The sequence below is a fragment of the Triturus cristatus genome, chromosome 7 (assembly GCF_964204655.1).
Source record: "Triturus cristatus chromosome 7, aTriCri1.1, whole genome shotgun sequence".
In the NCBI taxonomy this organism is placed as follows: Eukaryota; Metazoa; Chordata; class Amphibia; order Caudata; family Salamandridae; genus Triturus; species Triturus cristatus.
The window spans coordinates 720,768,839-720,787,357 of record NC_140590.1 but is presented as its reverse complement, the minus strand read 5'-3'; the positions used below and the strand labels follow the sequence as shown (position 1 = coordinate 720,787,357).

The window sequence follows — 18,519 nt, the reverse complement described above, 5'->3', positions numbered from 1 at the left end:
GGAGATGATTTTTATAAACCTGCTGTTCTGCTGACTGGGGGATAGCACTATCACAGCACAATTAGGTTTCAAATGGGCTTTGAGCAACGATGGCTAATATAATTCAGCCCCGGCAGTAGACTGTTGCATTATAGAATCATTTATCATTTGAGCGGGAATTCTGACAGTGCTCAAATGTTGAGGCCTCGATTAAACTGTCTGCTCTAACATAGTCTTCTGGAAACAAGTGCACTCTTCTCCAGGTGATGTCTGAGGGAGAAGTTAAGACAAAAACAATTGGGCGCTGCAGTAGTTTAATCAATGTATTAAATGAGCCCTGTGCAGAGAGATCCTTTTGTTAATTGCAGTTTCTAAGTTAAAATCCTAACATACAACAGACAGCTATTAACTGTCATCTAAGAGCTGGATGCAAACTGCAAGGAAAAAATTGGAGCGTTATGTTTTTTCCCCACAGTCTTTGTTTCATTACCCTACTGTTTCAAAAATAAATTGTTATCTTTTCATTTTCAGCACCTGACAACCTGAAACATTACCGCATTTTGGGGCAATTTTCCAGCAAACAACAAGAGGACCCCAACCTCCTTTGCTGCTCTCTCACCCGACCCCGGCTACAACCCAGCAAACACCAGTGTTAAAGGTAAGGCAACTGATGCTATATATTTTTTTACATCGTAGTTAGAGCTATGTATGTCATGTGGTCACTCTCAAGGCCCTCAAGCAGTGTCTTTCAGTGCCTCCAGCAACCACTATGGCACAGAGAGGCAGGAGGCAGTACGGCTCTATTTTAGCAGTCATTTGAGATGTATTAGGATAATGCACAAGATATATGTATAATGTATTTATACTGAAATTTGATATTATTGCACTGCACCTTATACGTTGTACTTTGATTATTGACAGGTTTCTTTAATATATATATATATATATATTGGTAAGGCCAGCAACACCCGACACCCCATCATGAATACAGTACAAGAGCTGATTACAAAGTCATTCCAGTCACGGCAACTTGAACAAAAACTGAAGTTAAAAGAATTGGGACCTCATCAGCCTGAAATTAACCTACAGCAAACTAACCAGGACAGAGGAAAAATGTCAAAACGTACATTCTCAAATGCCTGGTACACAAAAGCTGATTGGCTTACAGGGTGCCCTATAAGAAATTCTCTGTTCTGCTTCCCCTGCTTGCTGTTTGGCGGTGACTTTTCTTGGACACGGCAAGGAATGGTCGACCTGAAGCACATCGCTGAAAAAATAAAGAAGCATGCGCTCACAAGAAATCATCTGGAAAACCTGACAAGACTGGGAATGTTGGGGGAAGACGCACCAATTGAGCAGCAGATAAATGATGCGTATCGCAAATCCATTCAAAAACACAATGAAGCTGTTGATAAGAACAGACAAAATCTATCCAAGATCATTGATTGCATTCGTTTCTGTGGTGCTTTCGAACTGGCATTGCGAGGCCATGACGAATCAGAAACTTCCTCAAAACCTGGGATCTTCCGAGGCCTAGTGGATTTAATGTCAACCATAGACCAGGATTTGGAAAGACATTTAGCACATGCTACAGTCTTTAAGGGCACCTCTAATACAATACAAAATGAACTCCTTGACTGTATGCTCGAAATTATAAGAAGCCATATTGTGCAAGAGTTGCGAAACACAGACTTTGTGGCTATTCAGGCTGATGACACCACTGATGTGTCCACTCAAACACAGTCCGTGTTAGTGTTTCGGTACCTTGACAGTGACAGAAACATTGTGGAAAGATTTTATGGCTTCACGCATTTAAGTGACTCTAGTGCAGCAACCATCACTGAAGCAATACTGTGTCAACTGGACTTAATTTTCCCGGACCTGCCTCAAAAACAAAAGCTTATCGCACAAAGCTATGACGGTGCATCCGTAATGAGTGGGAGCCTTAGTGGAGTTCAGAAGAGAATTCGAGATGTGTACCCTAATGCTCATTTTGTGCACTGTTACGCCCACCAACTCAATCTTATTATGCAACAGGCGGTATCAAAGATCAGAGAGACACGAGTTTTCTTTCAGGATATCGGAGGCATAGCAGCATTCTTCACACGTTCCCCCAAAAGAACAGAAGCCCTTCATGAGATTGTGGACAAAAGCGTACCAAGGGGATCCTCAACTTGTTGGAACTTTCACATTCGTACAGTCAACTTAATCTTTGAACAGAGGGAGGGCCTTGAGAAATGTTTTGTCGCCATAGCATCCAGAGCAGACTTTGATCACACAAGTCAGAATGAAGCCCATGGCTTTATTAGAACACTACAAGACAAAGAGTTTCAGTTCTTACTGTTTTTATTTCATGACATAATGATTCCTGTTGATGTGTTATACGATCAGTTGCAAAGAAAAGACCTAGATACTGTCTCTGTGAAAGCCAATACATCTGCATTTGTACAACAGATTATGAAAGTGAGAGATGGGGTTGAAGATTTAGAGAGCAAACTGCCGGAGCATTCTGTTTTTGCAAACCGCAGACAAAACATCACCTCTCTGGTTCGAATTGGAAAGGAGATATGTGACATTGTAATTGTGCAGGCGAAAGAACGTTTTTTGTTCACAAAACATTTGGGGCCTCATGTAGGTAGCATACGAGTTACCACTTCTAAAATACCGAACGATACCGAATCGGTATTTTAGAAGTGGTAACTCGTATGTAGGTAATGAGTCGGTATTTTTTACCGATTCGTTACTATTCGGTAATTACCGAATCGGTATTTACCGATTCGGTAATGAGGCATACCTTCCCATTGATGGGAAGGTATGCCTCATTACCGAATCGGTAAATACCGATTCGGTAATGGGGGGAAGACATGCAAGGGTGGCAGGGTGTCACATTGACACCCTGTTGCACCCCTGATTCGGCCATGTGTGCACATGTGGCACACATACATGCCCTAAGGGCATGTATGTATGCCACATTGCACACTGCTGCGCGCATCAAAATGCAGTAACACATACATTAATTATTTACCACCAACTATAAGTTGGTGGTAAATACCGACTCGTATACACACACACACACTCCCCCTACATCTCGATTGTGGATTCGGAATTTACCGAATCGGTAAAATTACCGAATCGGAAAAATTACCGATTCGGTAACATTACCGATTCGGTATTATTACCGAATCGGTAATTTTACCGAATCGGTAAATTCCGAATCCACAATCTGTCCCCCTACATACCAATAGCCAGAATACCGGTCGGTAACGGTATAATTACCGAAAATCGGCCGTTACCGACCGGTATTTGGCTACCTACATGAGGCCCTTGGTGAGTGCGACTTTATTGCAAAGTAAAGAGTTTGCACAATATGATGAATCCTTCCCTGAGCGTGCTCTGAATCAGGCTGTGGAAGCATATCCTATGCTCAAAAAAGAGCAGCTGAGAACTGAGTTAACTGTACTCTACGGAATGCCTGTGTCCCGGAAGGCCACAAGCGCCTTGACTTTGCTGAGTTTAATTCATAAACTGCATATGGAAAACTCACTTACAGAGACAGTGACTTTACTAAAAATTGTGATTACGACTCCAATGACAACAGTAGAAGCTGAACGATGTTTTTCAGCCTTAAAGCGCATAAAGACATTCCTCAGGAACACCATGCTAGAGGAAAGACTAAATGCTTTGGCGATGCTATCTGTAGAGAGCAAGCTAGTCCAAAAGATACCGGACTTCAACATGAAAGTAATTGACAAGTTTGCTACACTGAAAAGCAGACGTGCGGATTTCATATACAAAAAGTGAATGCTGCTACTTGTTTGAATACAAAAAATTCTGATTGAGGTAAGAAATGCATTGTTATCTCTGTTTTTAAAAGTTTTGTAGTGTTTGTTCTATTTGGAGACTACACAGATTTGCTCACCTTTGTTCACTGGCCGGACCTGTCTCCCGCAGGGTGAACGATTCGTTGCTTGTGTTGCCTATCAAACCTTTCCCCTTGGAAAATTGCGAAAACCTTTATACCATTTATATTTGGGGTACTTGCGTGGACCTATGTGAAGTGTGTGTACAAAGTTCAGCTCAACCAGAATCACGGTAACAGCGCATTGCGCTGCCTCTTTTATATTCAGTATATTGTAAGACTGTTTTTCTTCCCCCGCCTTTCCTTGTTTTGTTTCCCTGTTTTCCCCTTGCTTGCCATTCGTTACTCTAGAGTCTAATATTCAGTATGTTGTAAGACTGTTTTTCTTCCCCCGCCTTTCCTTGTTTTGTTTCCCTGTTTTCCCCTTGCGTGCCATTCGTTACTCTAGAGTCTAATAGAGTCGGAAGGCCGTAGGGGAAGACTGTGGACTTTTCTTCAAGTTCCTGACTCTCCTGCGGAACGAGCCTGGCAACCATTACACTGCTGTGCAACTTCTTCTACTCTTAGAGCTGAGATTTCCATGAGTCTTATAGTCTGAATTCTGCACCTGAGCATAATAGGACAGAATGTATGAAGCTCTGTGGTAATACTGAATAAGCAGCTACCTATGTTATGCCATCTATTAATGTAATAACTGCACTTTCACAATTGCTTTATTAACCCCTTCGGTGCTCATGACGGAATGGTTCCGTCATGACCCACGGTTGAGCTGTGCTCATGACGGAACCATTCCGTCATGACCACGCCCGCGCAAGATTCCGTCAGCACAGCGGCGGAATCTGCGCAGCATCGAAGGGGTTAACCTTCCTGCTTTCTCAAATTTGCTTGAAAATGCATGATTTTTCTTCTTTTTTTTCAAAATTTTCTTGGGGGGGGTAACCCCCCCAAATCCCCCTTTTGAGGTTCGGGCTCGCTCGCTGCGCTCACTCGCTACGGTGCTGTATGCTAATTCGTTTGCGCCCCACCACTTTTAAATCTCACCCACCGCCCCTGCACACAGAGTATACGTGACCGCAAACTAACCGTGATTATAACGCTCTCCTAATGTTACTTCAAAAAGGCCCAAAAATGCTCTCCTCCAGTTGGTGAGTGCGGCCTACCTGTCTTTTGGGCGAACTCATTTGGGTTGTTCTCAACATTTCTCGCAGTCTAATCAATGCTGTATTCCGCATGCTTGCGATTCGTCTGCATTTTTTTTTATTCGGGTTGATTGATTGTTGCTCTAACTTCCCTCTAGACGCCATGCAGCTGTATTTTGTTCCCTTGAAGTTGTGGTGCTGTGTTAACTCAAATTGCAAATCTACCGATCACACCAAGTGGAAACGCAGTGAGTGCCTGATCTAAGAGGTAAAGACAGTTATTTTGCTCTCATGAAGAGAAATATGTGGCACGTAAATCGAACTAGTTATGAGTGTTTGGTTATTTTTTCTCTTTCCTTCTCATAGACACTGTTCCTCTCTCTTCCGGTGTCTTCAAGCCGCTGTGTATGCAGTATTCACAAACACCTTGAATGTTCCCAGCACAGTATCAAAGAGGTAAAGAATAGCCCTTTTATATAGAGGTTGTCATTCACTGAGTCATCCATCACATGCCAGCTGTGGATGTACCTGTGCTGCGTTCTGTTGTGCATCCATCACTCTGTAAGTATCCTCTCTGAGCATTTGCTGTGAATGCTCTTTTAATGTGTTCATTTGGTAGGTGCTTGGCCACAAACATTGCCCTTTCCTATCGCCATCACTTCCTGTTTTCATCTGAAAGACAATGAGTGCCCGTTGCTTTGATCCGTTCATTAGTACAAGATTGTTGTGCTTTCACATGATGGCTACTTCCATTGCCAACACCAACTTACCCAATCAGCACAGCTCTGCTACTTCTACACGCAGGGAGTATTGCGTATTGGTCACGGAACTGAAACAAGGATGAATGTCTGACTTAAACTACTCATTGTCACTGTGTGAATAAGCCTGGTGTGAGCTGAGACAAGCGATGATGAATTATATACAGTTGTTTTCACAAGGAGGTATAAATCAGATTGATGAGGCAAAATGATTCATACCCAGTGAGGATGACACATGTACCCCTGATGTACTGGAATTGTTGCTGATATCCTTACAGCAGCCATTACATGAATATATATGTTAATTTGATGATGTGGAATGAAAAAACGAATTGACACATTCTTATTGATTACATGAGCCTAATAGGTGTTGTGGTTACAAACGTTAATGAGGCACAGGTGATATTTGTGGCAATGTTTTCCACAATTAATGACATTCCAGGAAGGTTTTATGAAAATCTGTGATTCAATTAAGCAATTGTACCGACTGGTATATACCTTACTGGCTCTGGAATGTTGAAATGTGTACTGATGTGTATTGATTCTTGTGAAATGTTTCGGGAATGTTGTACATAAGATATGAATGTATAGATTATGATTCTCTTTATTTAATCTTATCAGCAACGTGCCCTGTATGTTGTAGCCCAAACGATGCTTTGTCTTGATGGTGGTCTTCGACAATTGTTATAAGGACCGAAGCGTCGTCTTCGCCCACCGAGAGGCCCATTTCTGAACAAATCTTTGTTCCACTTGGGACTGTACTATCAGGAAGACTGTTTAGGCCTCTCATATTTGGTGTTTTGTTTGGTCTTGAGTATATATATTTTTTTTTAAATGTTATATGTCGGCTACAGACATGAATGGTCTTGGGTGCCTACATATTATTAATGTGTAAGGAGTGTTATAATACAATTATCATCACTAATGTGGATTCTGCCCCCAGACGATTTTCCAAAAAGAATGGCTAAAATAAGAAATTATATAAACTTTGGTTGAGAATTAGAAAATACACTTGCATGATTGAACTTAGCCCGTGGGGCAGTTTTAAATTTTTTTAATTATTGTTGTTTAGCACAGCCCCTTGAGCAACTGGGTAATCCCTGTCTCTGCGTTGGACAGTCCACCACCAGACACTCAATTGAAGCTGGGGGGCCTTAGCGTGCAAAGATGCGCCCCAGACTGAATCAGCTGTTACCAGCATGGCAGGTAGCGCACCATCGCGCTGCTCCGCTTATGTCAGCGCCTTGTAACAGACTCCTGCAAACTCAAGGTGTAATCATCTCACCACTCTTCCTTAGTGGCTCCCTTAACATGCTACTGAAGCTCATCGAGTCCTTCCATATACGTTTCTACAGTCATGCTGACAAGGTACATCTCACTTAAAACTGAAAAACCCAGAAGATCCTCACAACTCACGCTTGATTACTGCCCTGCAGCTGTAGAGTGCTTGACGCAAAGCAACCATTTCAAATGTAACTCTTCCAAAGGTGAGATCCTACCCTGTACCTCTAGCCAAAGATCCTCACAACTCCCGCTTGATTACTGCCCTGCAGCTGTAGAGTGATGGACGCAAAGCAACCATCTCAAACGTACCTCTTCCAAAGGTGAGATCCTACCCTGTAACTCTAGCCAAAGATCCTCACAACTCCCGCTTGATTACTGCCCTGCAGCTGTAGAGTGATGGACACAAAGCAACCATCTCAAACGTACCTCTTCCAAAGGTGAGATCCTACCCTGTACCTCTAGCCAAAGATCCTCACAACTCCCGCTTGATTACTGCCTTACAGCTGTAGAGTGATGGACGCAAAGCGACCATCTCAAACGTAACTCTTCCAAAGGTGAGATCCTACCCTGTACCTCTAGCCAAAGATCCTCACAACTCCCGCTTGATTACTGCCTTGCAGCTGTAGAGTGATGGACGCAAAGCAACCATCTCAAACGTAACTCTTCCAAAGGTGAGATCCTACCCTGTACCTCTAGCCAAAGATCCTCACAACTCCCGCTTGATTACTGCCTTGCAGCTGTAGAGTGATGGACGCAAAGCAACCATCTCAAACGTACCTCTTCCAAAGGTGAGAGCCTACCCTGTACCTCTAGCCAAAGATCCTCACAACTCTCGCTTGATTACTGCCCTGCAGCTGTAGAGTGATGGACGCAAAGCAACCATCTCAAACGTACCTCTTCCAAAGGTGAGATCCTACCCTGTACCTCTAGCCAAAGTTCCTCACAACCTCCGCTTGATTACTGCCTTGCACCTGTAGAGTGATGGACGCAAAGCAACCATCTCAAACGTACCTCTTCCAAAGGTGAGATCCTACCCTGTACCTCTAGCCAAAGATCCTCACAACTCCCGCTTGATTACTGCCTTGCAGCTGTAGAGTGATGGACGCAAAGCAACCATCTCAAACGTAACTCTTCCAAAGGTGAGATCCTACCCTGTACCTCTAGCCAAAGATCCTCACAACTCCCGCTTGATTACTGCCCTGCAGCTGTAGAGTGATGGACGCAAAGCAACCATCTCAAACGTACCTCTTCCAAAGGTGAGATCCTACCCTGTAACTCTAGCCAAATATCCTCACAACTCACACTTGATTACTGCCCTGAAGCTGTAGAGTGATGGACGCAAAGCAACCATCTCAAACGTACCTCTTCCAAAGGTGGGATCCTACCCTGTAACTCTAGCCAAAGATCCTCACAACTCACGCTTGATTACTGCCTTGCAGCTGTAGAGTGATGGACGCAAAGCAACCATCTCAAACGTACCTCTTCCAAAGGTGAGATCCTACCCTGTACCTCTAGCCAAAGATCCTCACAACTCCCGCTTGATTACTGCCTTGCAGCTGTAGAGTGATGGACGCAAAGCAACCATCTCAAACGTAACTCTTCCAAAGGTGAGATCCTACCCTGTACCTCTAGCCAAAGATCCTCACAACTCCCGCTTGATTACTGCCCTGCAGCTGTAGAGTGATGGACGCAAAGCAACCATTTCAAACGTAACTCTTCCAAAGGTGAGATCCTACCCTGTAACTCTAGCCAAAGATCCTCACAACTCACGCTTGATTACTGCCCTGCAGCTGTAGAGTGATGGACGCAAAGCAACCATCTCAAACTGTTACAGTCTGTTGTAACAATCAGGCTCAGAATCATGCTCAAACTCATTTAGAAGAATCTTAACAAAGCAAGATGGTTTTGGTACAATGTTGAATGTGTCTTGGTTTTACATTATTTTTTCCCAATGTATTAGCCAATGCTTGTTTATTAAAGCTAAGTACTCGTGATGACATTCTGTAAGCAACACGTGTTCATATTTAGGTTCATTGTCATGATATTTGATTCCGCTCGCTCTTTTCTTATTATGCACGTTTTTTAAGACATGCTCCAAACCGGCAGTTGCAGGTCACGTTCTTGGGCAGGTGAAATCGGATATTTGCAAGCACGTGTAACACCGGTTCCTCCTTGTGCCAACCCCACCCTTCAGAAATCCTATTTAAGCCCCAGACATGCTTCCACAAGCGCTTACGCTCGTTGCGTCTTCAACTTACCTGAGGGCAGAGATCCAGGCTCCCTCCTCCACGATTCAGATCAGCTCCCGAGTGACTTGAAGGTTCCGGTCCGGTCCTTTAATCCTTCCCTCGTAGTCCAGGAAACAGCACAAGCTTTCTTCCGGAGCTACGAACAAAGGCTTCCCACGCTGCAGAGAGGAAACAAAAGGCATGCAGAAACAGTGAGTAACCGGCTGGCTACATAAACAACAAAAAGTAAGTTTCTGGCATACATCTTGCACTTTCGTATGGAATAACTTCTGTCAGCACATTCAACTAAATACTTGGCCAAGTTCGCAGGAAAATGTGATAAATCACTAAGCAAAGACGTTACAACTTTTAAAAGACTGCTTATCTTATTTGGCATCTTCTTTGTTGCATCGCGATCTCCTCATTCAAGGTTCTAGGAACTGTAAAGAACAGACATTTAGACTTTATCAGAAACAGAGTTCTTTTGGGCATCTCCGGACAGTTTATTTGTAAGTGAAAGTTACTGGAAAAAATCGTAATTCAGCATTGCTTTAGAAAGGAAGCTTCACAAGACAATTAAGCATCTGTTTTATTTATCATTGGAGAACCACGATATTTAATGTTATTCAGGTGACAACTAAAAAGCCTGAGAAAATCAAAGGTACACATTTTGTGATCAGACATTTTACACAATTGTTGTTGATCCTTAATTATTAATGCTAATATCTTTTTCTGTTGTTTGTTTTAAAAATTAGAGATATTTCCTGAAGAAAGGCAGACAGGAAAATAGAAGCAAGCTGCGACTGGCAGTGTTTTTTCTGTTTATTATTTTGTCCCTATTCCCCCTTCCCTTAAGGATTTAATTTGGGTAAGCTGTGTTTATAAAATCCAGTTGCGCCCAAAGGAAGTTCTTGGGGGAAGTCGAGAACAATCTACACATCTCTCAAGTTGAACGTCCTGCCTTTCAGGTGAGTGAAGGTCAACAGAAGCGTAAGCCTTCACAACAATAAGGTTCTCCTTGAGAGATATGGATTCTGATACGGAGAGAATTGATGGCCAAGAAATGGCGCACGCACTTGCAGATGATGTTTTAAGAAATCAATCCATATCGGAGATGTTACAAAAAATGCAATTGGAAATTAATACATTAAAGCACGAGAATACAGTCTTAAGGCAGGAAGTCCTTCGTTACAAACCTAGAGATTCCTTGTGGGGAAATCCTGTTTTGTCCCAACATACGGATTCTTCGGGTTTTGGTACTAAGTCTAAAGCCTCTAAGGTAGTCATGAGTTCAGATTCTAATCCTGCGCCAGTACAAGTAACGGTAGCTGTTCCTAATGTTGTTCCTTTGGCAGCCCCAGAACGCTTTTTTGGCGATTCTAGTAAGTTTAATGTGTTTCTTAGCCAATGCCAATTACATTTTATATGTAAACCACAATTGTTTCCCAATGATGCAACTAAGGTGGCTTTTGTGCTTTCCTATTTGGGAGGCACGGCAGCAAACTGGTCCATACCCTATATTGATCGAGACGATCCCATTCTACACAATTGGCCTCTGTTTAAAAATACCATGACCAAATTGTTTGCAAAACACACGTATGTACAAGCCAGTGACAATGAGTTACTAAATCTAAAACAAGGTAAACAAGATTTGTTAACGTATGTAACCATGTTTAATAGACTTCTGACAGAAACCCAGTGGCCAGAGGAAAAACGCACATCCTTGTTTTATAGAGGTTTGCGTGATGAGCTGAAAGATGCTTTGGCTCATATTGTGGATCTTCCAGAGGAATATTCAGACTTTGTGGACTTAGTAGTAAAATTAGACCATCGATTAGGAGAAAGAAAGGGTGATAAAACACGATTTGAACCAAAGTTTTCTGTATCAAAAAGTGATAGGAAAGAAATTGATACTAAATTGTCAGAGTCTGAACCTATGCAGATTGGGACCATTAAAGGGCCTTTATCAGCAGAGGAAAAGGATAGAAGGAGAAAATTAAACCTCTGTTTATATTGTGCCAAATCTGGGCATTATGCAAAAGAGTGCCCTACAAAACCAAAAGGGGCAAAGAAAGTTAATTCTGTAGCCACGAACCCTACAGAGCAGGAAAACTAAGAAACTCGTCAAGGAGGGGGGTCTCTTGTACGAGTGGAGAATCTTTGTTGACCTCCAATATTTCCACTAATTTGGTACCAAGAATACCTCGACATTTTGTAATACAGGTAGTTCTCATCATTAGTGCTCATGTGCGACACTCCGTTCCAGTCTTATTAGATTGCGGAGCCACTGGGAATTTCATGGACATTAAGATGGCAGAAGAGTTACAGATACCCACTGAGTGGAAGACTCAACCTGAGTCAGTTTGTGCAGTAGATGGGTCAGCTTTATCTTCAGGAATGATAACCAAGAAAACTACTCCACTGGTTATGGTATGTCAGAATGGTCATACTGAGAAGATAGGCTTTGATTTAATCGATACACCTACATTCGGGTTAATTTTAGGAGTACCATGGTTAACTCTACATAACCCTAGAATTAATTGGACCTTACGAACGGTAACTTTAGATTCCACGTTTTGTCGAGAATCTTGTTACCAAGAAGCTCTCAATGAATCTATGACAATTTTACACTGTGCAACTACACAAACACAGGTTGCTAGTCTACCAGTTGAGTATCAAGAATTCAAAGATGTGTTCGACCCTGTAAAGGCTGGCTCTTTGCCACCACACAGGTCATACGACTGTCGTATTGATCTAATACCCGGAGCCACTTTGCCTAACACTAGAGTGTATGCTCTCACGGAAGAAGAAACAAAGTATTTAAGGACGTACCTTGATGATTTACTGGCGTCAGGATTTATAAGACATTCCACCTCTCCAGTATCCTCGCCCCTATTTTTCATTCCTAAACCAGATGGAAGTCTCCGCGCTTGCATTGACTATCGCGGATTGAACAAGGCCACAATTAAAAATAAATACCCGTTGCCTCTGATACCTGTTCTTTTAGACCAATTACGTCATTCCACTATTTACACAAAACTTGATTTGAGAGGTGCATACCATCTTGTTAGAGTAAAAGAAAATGATGAGTGGAAAACAGCTTTTAAAACTAAATTTGGATTATTTGAATACACTGTGATGCCATTTGGTTTATGCAATGCGCCTGCAGCATTTCAATTTTTCATCAATGAGGTGTTGCATGAATTTCTTGATGTATGTGTAATTGTATATATTGATGATATACTTATCTATTCAAAAACTAAGGAAGAACATGTACATCAAGTTAGGGCAGTATTACAGAAATTGCTAACAAATCATTTATTCGCCAAGCTTGAAAAATGTATCTTTAATACAAACACAGTTGATTTCCTTGGGTATTGTTTATCTCCAACAGGAATAATGATGGATGTAAAAAAGGTAAATGCCATTAGAGATTGGCCAGAACCCACAACAGTTAAAGAAGTACAAAAGGTTTTGGGTTTTGCCAATTTTTATCGGCGTTTTATTCCTCGTTTTGCTGAAACTGTTGTACCCTTAACCAAATTGCTGCACAAGGGACAGAGGTTCATATGGTCAGAACAAACAGCTCAGGCATTTGAGTCACTCAAAGAAAAATTCACCTCGGCACCTTTGTTAAAACACCCAGATCCAGATCTTCCATTCTTTGTAGAGGCAGATGCTTCTCAGGTGGCGGTGGGGGCTGTGCTCTCTCAAAGAGATATTCAAGATGGACAACTACATCCCGTAGCTTTTTATTCTAAAAAACTGTTGCCAGCTGAGCAAAACTATACCGTGGCCGAGAGGGAGCTCTTGGCAATAAAATTAGCCTTTACAGAATGGAGACATCATTTAATGGGCACGAAATTTCCCGTCACTATATTTAGTGATCACAAGAATTTGCAGTTTTTTAGTTCAGTAAGAGCATTGACTCCCAGACAGATGCGTTGGTTAAACTTTTTCAGTGCCTTTGATTTTGTTATAACTTATCGACCAGGAGCACAACAAATTCAGTCAGATGTCTTATCTAGATATGGGTACACCGCAGATTTGAAGAAAGAAACAGGTCCCCCCATAATTCCTCCACAAAGAATAGTGGCACCAATTCTACAACAAGATTTTTTAAAACAAGTTAGAGAGGAACATTTGAAACTGAAGATTCAAGAGTGGTTAAAAAATCCCCATAATACTATACAAGATGGTTTATTGTATCATAACTCCTTGTTATATGTACCAACTAAATGTTTACAAGAAAAGATTTTGACATGGCATCATGATTCAATTTTAGCAGGTCATCCAGGTTCACAAAAAACCTTGGAAAATTGTAAAAAGCATTTCTGGTGGTCTTCAATGATTGCAGACATTAAAGCATATGTCAAGTCCTGTCCAATTTGTGCAAGAAATAAAACTGTACACAAAGCGCCTATGGGGTTATTGCAACCATTGCCAACTCCTCCGAGTCCCTGGCATACAATCAGTTTGGACTTCATAGTCAATTTACCTAAGGCTAACACTTATACAACTATTTTAGTGGTGGTAGATTATTTGTCAAAAATGGCACACTTCATTCCCTTGGTGAAACTCCCTACCGCTGCAGAACTGACGGATGTTTTTATTAAAGAAATTGTGAGGTTACATGGTTTACCAACCAAGATCCTTTCGGACAGAGGGAGTCAATTTACCTCTAAATTCTGGACAAATTTAGGAAAAAGCCTAAAAATGGAAATAGCTCTTTCAACAGCCTTTCACCCAGAAACGGATGGCCAGACAGAAAGGGTAAATCAAACCTTATTGCAAACTTTACGTTGCTTGATGGCAGAATTTACCACTGACTGGGATAAGGTATTACCTGTTGCAGAATTTGTTTATAATAATAACGTACATTCCGCAACAAAGTGTACTCCATTTTATTTTTTACAAGGGTACCATCCACAAGCGTTACCCGTATCAGTGATCCCCTCTTTAACTCCAGGAGTCACGGAGCGGCTTTCTACACTATTAAACATACAAGAGAAGGCTATGAAACATTTAAACAAGTACAAAGTATCCATGAAAAGGCAAGCAGATAAACATAGAGTAGATACTCCACAATATCAAGTAGGAGATAAGGTATGGCTTTCAACAAAAAACTTAAAATTAACAGGATCAAGAAAATTGCTACCAAAATACATAGGACCATTTGTTGTAAATAAGTTAATCAATCCAGTAACAGTTAGATTGGACTTACCTCAAGAATATCCTGTACATCCTGCTTTCCATGTATCTTTATTGAAACCCTATGATTCACAAACTAGACCAGAACCTCCACCCCCTCCCATTCATGTCGATGGACATTTGGAATATGAAGTACAAAAAATTTTAGATGCAAAAAGAATGCAAGGTAAACTGTACTATTTGATAGCATGGAAAGGGTTTGATGCTACTGAAAATTCATGGGAACCAGCATCATTCGTTCATGCGCCACGATTATTGAGACAATTTTACTTACGTTTCCCCCTCAAGCCTCGTCCGGTGGGGCGGTCTTTGAGGGGAGCGACTGTTACAGTCTGTTGTAACAATCAGGCTCAGAATCATGCTCAAACTCATTTAGAAGAATCTTAACAAAGCAAGATGGTTTTGGTACAATGTTGAATGTGTCTTGGTTTTACATTATTTTTTCCCAATGTATTAGCCAATGCTTGTTTATTAAAGCTAAGTACTCGTGATGACATTCTGTAAGCAACACGTGTTCATATTTAGGTTCATTGTCATGATATTTGATTCCGCTCGCTCTTTTCTTATTATGCACGTTTTTTAAGACATGCTCCAAACCGGCAGTTGCAGGTCACGTTCTTGGGCAGGTGAAATCGGATATTTGCAAGCACGTGTAACACCGGTTCCTCCTTGTGCCAACCCCACCCTTCAGAAATCCTATTTAAGCCCCAGACATGCTTCCACAAGCGCTTACGCTCGTTGCGTCTTCAACTTACCTGAGGGCAGAGATCCAGGCTCCCTCCTCCACGATTCAGATCAGCTCCCGAGTGACTTGAAGGTTCCGGTCCGGTCCTTTAATCCTTCCCTCGTAGTCCAGGAAACAGCACAAGCTTTCTTCCGGAGCTACGAACAAAGGCTTCCCACGCTGCAGAGAGGAAACAAAAGGCATGCAGAAACAGTGAGTAACCGGCTGGCTACATAAACAACAAAAAGTAAGTTTCTGGCATACATCTTGCACTTTCGTATGGAATAACTTCTGTCAGCACATTCAACTAAATACTTGGCCAAGTTCGCAGGAAAATGTGATAAATCACTAAGCAAAGACGTTACAACTTTTAAAAGACTGCTTATCTTATTTGGCATCTTCTTTGTTGCATCGCGATCTCCTCATTCAAGGTTCTAGGAACTGTAAAGAACAGACATTTAGACTTTATCAGAAACAGAGTTCTTTTGGGCATCTCCGGACAGTTTATTTGTAAGTGAAAGTTACTGGAAAAAATCGTAATTCAGCATTGCTTTAGAAAGGAAGCTTCACAAGACAATTAAGCATCTGTTTTATTTATCATTGCAGAACCACGATATTTAATGTTATTCAGGTGACAACTAAAAAGCCTGAGAAAATCAAAGGTACACATTTTGTGATCAGACATTTTACACAATTGTTGTTGATCCTTAATTATTAATGCTAATATCTTTTTCTGTTGTTTGTTTTAAAAATTAGAGATATTTCCTGAAGAAAGGCAGACAGGAAAATAGAAGCAAGCTGCGACTGGCAGTGTTTTTTCTGTTTATTATTTTGTCCCTATTCCCCCTTCCCTTAAGGATTTAATTTGGGTAAGCTGTGTTTATAAAATCCAGTTGCGCCCAAAGGAAGTTCTTGGGGGAAGTCGAGAACAATCTACACATCTCTCAAGTTGAACGTCCTGCCTTTCAGGTGAGTGAAGGTCAACACAAACGTACCTCTTCCAAAGGTGAGATCCTACCCTGTAACTCTAGCCAAAGATCCTCACAACTCACGCTTGATTACTGCCCTGCAGCTGTAGAGTGATGGACGCAAAGCAACCATCTCAAACGTACCTCTTCCAAAGGTGAGATCCTACCCTGTAACTCTAGCCAAAGATCCTCACAACTCACGCTTGATTACTGCCCTGCAGCTGTAGAGTGATGGACGCAAAGCAACCATCTCAAACGTACCTCTTCCAAAGGTGAGATCCTACCCTGTAACTCTAGCCAAAGATCCTCACAACTCACGCTTGATTACTGCCTTGCAGCTGTAGAGTGATGGACGCAAAGCAACCATCTCAAACGTACCTCTTCCAAAGGTGAGATCCTACCCTGTACCTCTAGCCAAAGATCCTCACAACTCCCGCTTGATTACTGCCTTGCAGCTGTAGAGTGATGGACGCAAAGCAACCATCTCAAACGTACGTCTTCCAAAGGTGAGATCCTACCCTGTACCTCTAGCCAAAGTTCCTCACAACCTCCGCTTGATTACTGCCTTGCACCTGTAGAGTGATGGACGCAAAGCAACCATCTCAAACGTACCTCTTCCAAAGGTGAGATCCTACCCTGTACCTCTAGCCAAAGATCCTCACAACTCCCGCTTGATTACTGCCTTGCAGCTGTAGAGTGATGGACGCAAAGCAACCATCTCAAACGTAACTCTTCCAAAGGTGAGATCCTACCCTGTACCTCTAGCCAAAGATCCTCACAACTCCCGCTTGATTACTGCCCTGCAGCTGTAGAGTGATGGACGCAAAGCAACCATCTCAAACGTACCTCTTCCAAAGGTGAGATCCTACCCTGTAACTCTAGCCAAATATCCTCACAACTCACACTTGATTACTGCCCTGAAGCTGTAGAGTGATGGACGCAAAGCAACCATCTCAAACGTACCTCTTCCAAAGGTGGGATCCTACCCTGTAACTCTAGCCAAAGATCCTCACAACTCACGCTTGATTACTGCCTTGCAGCTGTAGAGTGATGGACGCAAAGCAACCATCTCAAACGTACCTCTTCCAAAGGTGAGATCCTACCCTGTACCTCTAGCCAAAGATCCTCACAACTCCCGCTTGATTACTGCCTTGCAGCTGTAGAGTGATGGACGCAAAGCAACCATCTCAAACGTAACTCTTCCAAAGGTGAGATCCTACCCTGTACCTCTAGCCAAAGATCCTCACAACTCCCGCTTGATTACTGCCCTGCAGCTGTAGAGTGATGGACGCAAAGCAACCATTTCAAACGTAACTCTTCCAAAGGTGAGATCCTACCCTGTAACTCTAGCCAAAGCTCCTCACAACTCACGCTTGATTACTGCCCTGCAGCTGTAGAGTGATGGACGCAAAGCAACCATCTCAAACGTACCTCTTCCAAAGGTGAGATCCTACCCTGTAACTCTAGCCAAAGATCCTCACAACTCACGCTTGATTACTGCCCTGCAGCTGTAGAGTGATGGACGCAAAGCAACCATCTCAAACGTACCTCTTCCAAAGGTGAGATCCTACCCTGTAACTCTAGCCAAAGATCCTCACAACTCACGCTTGATTACTGCCCTGCAGCTGTAGAGTGATGGACGCAAAGCAACCATTTCAAACGTAACTCTTCCAAAGGTGAGATCCTACCCTGTACCTCTAGCCAAAGATCCTCACAACTCCCGCTTGATTACTGCCTTGCAGCTGTAGAGTGATGGACGCAAAGCAACCATCTCAAACGTAACTCTTCCAAAGGTGAGATCCTACCCTGTACCTCTAGCCAAAGATCCTCACAACTCCCGCTTGATTACTGCCTTGCAGCTGTAGAGTGATGGACGCAAAGCAACCATCTCAAACGTACCTCTTCCAAAGGTGAGAGCCTACCCTGTACCTCTAGCCAAAGATCCTCACAACTCTCGCTTGATTACTGCCCTGCAGCTGTAGAGTGATGGACGCAAAGCAACCATCTCAAACGTACCTCTTCCAAAGGTGAGATCCTACCCTGTACCTCTAGCCAAAGTTCCTCACAACCTCCGCTTGATTACTGCCTTGCACCTGTAGAGTGATGGACGCAAAGCAACCATCTCAAACGTACCTCTTCCAAAGGTGAGATCCTACCCTGTACCTCTAGCCAAAGATCCTCACAACTCCCGCTTGATTACTGCCTTGCAGCTGTAGAGTGATGGACGCAAAGCAACCATCTCAAACGTAACTCTTCCAAAGGTGAGATCCTACCCTGTACCTCTAGCCAAAGATCCTCACAACTCCCGCTTGATTACTGCCCTGCAGCTGTAGAGTGATGGACGCAAAGCAACCATCTCAAACGTACCT

The 18,519-nt window shown here is 42.5% G+C and overlaps 1 protein-coding gene across 2 annotated transcripts in view; it reads right to left on the bottom strand.

The window, feature by feature from the left end:
- The window catches only part of LOC146810416 (uncharacterized), a 40,549-nt gene extending 24,929 nt beyond the window's left edge, over nucleotides 1–15,620 (bottom strand). For both annotated transcript variants that reach the window (XR_014966586.1, XM_085617420.1), the window contains exons 1-2: nucleotides 15,214–15,620; nucleotides 9,278–9,687 (exon numbers count right to left, since the gene is read on the bottom strand). The gene's annotated coding sequence lies outside the window, so the exon portion shown is untranslated. The remainder of the gene's footprint in view (nucleotides 1–9,277; nucleotides 9,688–15,213) is intronic.
- Between the last annotated feature and the right edge of the window lie 2,899 nt (nucleotides 15,621–18,519).